The following is a 6,522-nucleotide window of genomic DNA, read 5'->3' as shown; positions in this document are numbered from 1 at the left end:
GCCTTCTAGCTTATCAGTGGGAGTGGTAAGCACTAGGTAACCTGTCTACCACATAAGTAGTGGTTCTGGCCCAGAATTTGTAGTTATTGGCCGTTTGGGCAATATCTTCCATCTCTCTCTACTTTCTGATTTGAAAGCCTGTATTTGCACTTGTTTCTGTCCTGTAACTCATCTAGTGCAGATACAGATTCTTAGTTTTAGCACTTAAATTTGCTTGTTCATGCTCAGCACTTGTTCAGAACTTGTAAGCACTAAATAAGCTACTAATTACTATAGCACTCTATCTTCCTCATTACCTAGAGGGAAACAGTTTTTGTACTTACTTTTCTCACTTGCTTAGAGAAAAACAGCTCTTCTACTCACTTTCCTCACTTATCTAGAGGAAAAACCCTGCAACTCTCTTTTTGCGTGGTCTTGCGCACAGAGCAGTCGGGCAGCGCCGGTTAGCTGGGGTATACTATTCCCAGCCCCACAAAGTCTGCACTGTAAATTTTCCCTTAGAACTAGGCAAACCTCAACTCAAGTGCTTCAGATCAGCTGCTCTTATTGCAGCACTTGCAAAACAGAAATCAGCACTTGTCCTAATCTCCTAGACAGCACTGTTATTCTCCAAATTTCCTAGACAGCACTATTATAATATAGCATAAGACCCTTGATCGTCCGCAGGACTTAAGTTCAATTTACTCTTCAAAGCATGTCCAGAGGTCAGCTTCAGGTGTACTCTCCAGTTCATCTGGTGGAATTGGGCATCCTGAGGCAGTGACACAACTGCCTCATGTATACAGACAACCCTCTCCTCTTACCTCTAGATACAAACACTTGTGAGAGATGCAAATACACAGCCAGACTGGAGGCTAAGCGCTCTCAACCCATGTCTGTAACAGACAGTCAAGAGGATAAGGGACACACTTGCATCACACCACCTGTCACACATGAATCTACAAAACAAGCACCGGCAAAACATACTCATAAATACACAAAAACATATTCGGAGGCACTAGGTACCAATCTGAAAAAGAAACAGTGCCCCCCAAAGCAGACAAGCAAGCAACCTGCACCCCCAAACACAAGCCAGAAAACACATAATTCACCTCAGCAGTTTGCCTCACAACAGCCCTTAAGGCAAAACACCATACCTAACACGCTAGTAATAGGAGACTCTATAGTAAGGCACACGGATGTTTCACTCACCAGGCAGAACAAGGAGAAGGTTACTGTCAGCTGCCTGTCGGGTGCTTGGATCCGCCACATAACACAGGCACTTAGGTCACTCCAGAACAAGTAGAAGTATGACGCTGTCATTGTACATGTTGGTGTGAATGATCTAAGACGTACCTCCCTGGACTACATGAAAAGAGACATTGAGGAGCTCTCTGATCATGTAGCCCAAGCTGGTATGACCCTGACCTTGAGTAGCATACTACCTTCACCTAGAATGATACCACAATACAAAGACAAAATGATCAATTTCAACAATTGGCTAAGCTTCTGATGTCATTCTAAGGGGATCCAGTGTCTGTCTGCCTGGGATGACATGATAGACAAGCCTCACTGTTTTGCCAGAGATGGGTTGCACCTGTCACCCCTAGGTTTTTGAATACTGGCCAAGGCTCTTGCCGTCCCCATAGTGCCTTTTTTAGGCAAGGCTCAAAGGACAAACCAACCACCATAACCAGCACAGGTAACCAAAAACTAAGGGTAATGCTACTCAACGCCAGAAGTCTCAACCTCAAAATGCACACACTCGAGGCTCTCCTCGGCATGGAGAAAATCGATGTTTGTGCAGTGACGGAAACCTGGTTCAGGGCTCAAGAGAGCACCCCCAGCACTGCCAGGTTACAATTCATATCATACCTTCTGGCCTCAGTTACCAGATCGCAGTACAAAGGGCAGAGGTGTATCCATATTCATCAAGGATACCCATATCTCCAGGTTAGTAGCACAGCATGATGCCCTAGAGATCATCCATGCGCAACTATCAGCAGGCAAAACCACATTTCAAGTCATAGCCAGTTATAGATCGCCCACCATGTCCCAAGATGCTCACTCTGCATTCCTTGAGACATTGGAAAATATAAAGGTCCTACCCAACACCATAATCTTGGGTGATTTCAACTACCCTGGTATAGACTGGGTGAACTACCAATGTTTCAACACCTATGCTCAGCAATTCATAGAATTTATAAATTCAAATGCCCTTGAACAGCTAGTATGTTCCCCCACTAGAGGGGACAACATATTGGATTTAATCATCACAAATATGGGCACCCATTGTACCACACCCATTATCACCCCCTCCTTGGTCAGATCCGACCACAAACTGATAACCCTGGACATCCTCACTCCTCCACCTCCCCCAGTCAAAGAAACCATAGTCAAAAACCTTTCCGAAGCAAACTTCAAACTACTTGCATCCGAAGTGGAAAGCGTCACTATTCCCTTGCAGAAGGATAATGATATCCAGGATGCGGAATCCTACACCAAGGCACTCTATATGCATCTAAAGGATTGCATGGACCGTGCTATCCCAAATAAAACCAAGACTCCTTCCTCAAGCAAGAAGAAACCAGTCTGGTGGACCCCGGCAATAAGCAAACGTTACAATAAAAGGAGGAGACTTATACAAAAAAACGCCAAATCTCAAGTAGAAAAATCATCCCTGATCAGCATTAGTAAGAAACTGAGGGCCCTCATCAAGTCAACTAAAGCTAATTTTGAAAAGAAAGTTGTCAAGGATGCCAAGGATAACCATAAGGCCTTCTATGGCTACGTCAAAAACCTAAATGGCAACACTCAGGTCTGTTCTGAGCTAGTACAAAATGGAACAAAATACACTGACCCTTCTGACACTGTCAACATCTTGGCTGACAGGTTCAGTGCAAATTTCTCCCCCTCCCTCACCACCTACAGGGCCTATTACCATTCTAGGGGATTGTGTAAGTCCAATTATTACTGATACGTTGGTTAACAAGGCTCTGTCTAAAGCTAAAAACACTGCCTCCTTGGGACCAGATGGTGTTCCAGGCTGTGTCATACGCGAGCTCCAAAAGGAACTAACCCCGCATCTTAATACCCTGTTCAGTCTCAGCCTCTCCACAGGATATGTGCCCATATAATGGTGCACGGCAATGGTGGTCCTGCTACACAAGGGTGGGGCCACAACTGACCCTGGGAACCACCGACCAATAAGCCTGACCAGTCTGATCTGTAAGGCTATGGAGCAAATCATTATGGAACTCATAAATGGAGAGATTGGGAACCTCCAGTCGCTGGACCCCACACAGTTCGGCTTCTTCAAGGGCAGATCATGCCTCCTGAACCTGGTGGATTTCTTTGAGACAGTTACTCAGGCTATAGATAAGGGAAAAGAGGTACACACGGCTTACCTTGACCTTGCTAAAGCATTTGACACCATTCCCCATTCAGGTATTATTGATAAGCTCACCAGCCTGGGCATAAACCCTTATGTCACAAGATGGATTGCAAACTGGCTCTCAGACAGATCCCATAAATTAAGAGTAGTGGGATCTATGTCCGAATCCAGACCAGTAACAAGTGGTGTGCCTCAGGGCTCTATCCTGGGGCCCCTCCTGTTTGGCATATACTTCTCAGAAGTACAGGCAAGCATGGAAGGGCTGTGGCTGACTAAGTTTGTGGACAACTGCAAACTGGATGCTATAATAGAGTCTCCGGCCAACATGGAGATCCTCCAGAAGTGCCAAAATGAGACTGATGCACGGTGTCAAAGCCATGGTCTCAAGCTAAATGCAAAAAAATGTGTAGTAATCCCCTTTGGAAAAAACAGAGTAACCACAAACTACAACATAGGAGGTAATCCTCTGAAATCTGAAGTAGAAATAAGGGATCTAGGGACCTAAGTAGATAGTCAGCTTTCCTTTGATAACCATGTTGCCAAAGTGGTTAGAAAATCCTTTTATGTGACCCATCTGATCACGAAAGGGTTCGCATCAAGATCTAAGGATGTAATGGTGCCCCTCTACTCTTCCCTCATCAGACCCATTATTGAGTACAATGCACCAATTGGAATGTACCTGGCTAGACATCTCCAGCAGCTGGAGAGACCACAAAGGTACCTAACCAAGAGGATTACTGGCCTCAAACAGTTGCCCTATGCAGCATGATTGAAAAAGCTAAGACTGTTCTTTGTTGCATACCGCTTTCTCAGAGGCGATCTCTGTCTAACATACAGAGCCATGTCCAACCCAGAATTGTTGAACATGCTCCATCTTAGCAAAACCAAATCTACTTGAGCTACACTCTCTAGGGATATAAACCTCAACACAACAATGAATAGAACATGCTGGAGGGACAGATTCCCTTCGCAGAGACTTCCCTTACTATGGAACAGGGTCCCAATCTACATAAGACAGAGCCCCTCACTATCACTCTTCAAGAGGAACCTTGATGAGTGGATGGGTAACAGAAAGTTCACTCCAGGGATCACACCAACAGCACTACTAGATAGGGGCCAAGGGTACTAGCTGCTAGTACAAGGGTCTAGGGAACTACTAAGGGGGCGGTGAATACCGCACAACGTGGCTGGGCTAATATATGCCTTCGGCAGATAGCCCAGTACCAACCTATGAACCTATGAACCTATAAGCAGGCACAGATATACAGGACAAACAAGTCAGACAAGGATGGTGATAGGCAGGAAAGGTTGGTGGACTCCATGATCGGGGATAAGTAGAGGACATCGGAGGCACACCCATGTCATGTCTGAGAGCAGTGAGAATCTAGTTATCCTTAGAACTGTCATCACTGTCTCCTGTCTCACGTTCCTGTTTCAGTGCTTGATGTGACATCATCTAAGCACCTTTTCTACATGTCCAATTCAGGCACCAAGACCCCTTTCCATTACACCCTCCACCAGCTCTAGCAGCTGATGGTGGGTGACAAAATCACCACTTCCACTGCTGCAACTCCCAGAGATTACCAGTGCACCAGCTTCTGGGGCAGCGCTACCTGATGCAGATGGGGCAGGTAAGGCAGGGGTTGTGGAAGGCTGGGTGTTGATAATTTTAGAAGATACACAGGTATGATTATCCACTCTACACACCTTTGCCACATTCAGGCATGATGGGAAGGTCTTACTCTATTGAACCATTAATCAACTGCACTATTATGATATCATAAACACAACTATTTATTTTAGCATTGCCATATTGCATACAATTACAATAGTTATAGGGCTTACAGTAAGACCTGAGGCATATGTACCCCATGCCTCTGTGGTGCATCTCCCTGTTTACTGAAATGCCTTCAGCAGTTGTACAACAGCGAAGAAAAGAAAAGACATGAAAACATATTGAATAACAGTCTTGGTTGTGTCTTGCATTCTGTATCATTTAATGCTGATGTTTCAGTATATTTACAAAACTGGGGGTTGTCAACAGTCCTAAACTCATCCTCAAAATCAGCTAAGAAGGTCCGTCTTGCACCATTTCAGGTTGCTATAGTGGTGACAACAATTGTCTCCAGTACATGGGATGCTAGTGGCTCTGGTGACAGCTTCAGCTAATCTTTTCCAACCCTCAGTCTTATACTGAGATCCAGTTTAGTCCCCCTGCAGTAGCCTACAGCTGTAGCACTTTATGAAGAGTGCCACAAAAATCCTGGACTCCTTAAGATCCCACCTCTGTGCTCTAAATTTAGCATCATCTCTCACACCAGCCATGCCTGCAGAAGTCAAGCAGCAACTCTATGTCTGAATTGGTGCCAGATTCTAATCCTACATTTAACAGCTAGTGCACAAACATGTACAACCATGCCAACTGCATATATGAGAGAGAAAGCACAGAGAGGCATTGACAAACAAAGAAGAAGGTATTTTATCAAACAGCAATGAAGGTGTGAAACATAGCAGTGAGATTTGTCATGTGTGATGCTCAGCCTATTCACACTTTTTCAGATGGTCAACACTGACATGATTAATGGCTTAGCTTGTTATCCATGATGTTTTGGAAGTTAAATAGGATGACTTGGCACATAACGTTTTGGAATTACACACTATAAATAGTTACTTGACCAATGTGGGAATCAAACCTAAAGGAGAAATAATGCACACATGTTAAGCAAGGTGATCATTTTCAGGGCTATAGGAGACCTCTGGTTCAACCTTGTATGGTACAGATGAATGCATTCAGTATGAATGGAGATATACTTCAGATATGCCTGCATACGTGTGACTTTAGGAAGTCCTGTGAAATGCATTCTCATGAAAGAGACACTATTGCAGTTTGCAAATGTATGTCAGATAGATAGACTTTCAAGAGCTGATTAATATACATATTGTCCTAAACAGAAAATTGGGCTATGTGGGGAGACACAATGACTTTAACTTAAGTATTCTGCCCATCATAGATATGCAAATACATTTTTAATTCATTATCATAATTACCTTGCTTAAACACTTAAATACACATTCAACTGTTTCATACCTAAACCATTAATGAGATATGCTACTTAGAAAATGTATTTAGTAAAGCATTAATGAGACAT

Source organism: Protopterus annectens, chromosome 3.part0, assembly GCF_019279795.1.
Source record: "Protopterus annectens isolate FY-2018-M chromosome 3.part0, PAN1.0, whole genome shotgun sequence".
Lineage (NCBI taxonomy): Eukaryota > Metazoa > Chordata > Ceratodontiformes > Protopteridae > Protopterus > Protopterus annectens.
Note: the sequence above shows the minus strand (reverse complement) of the source record.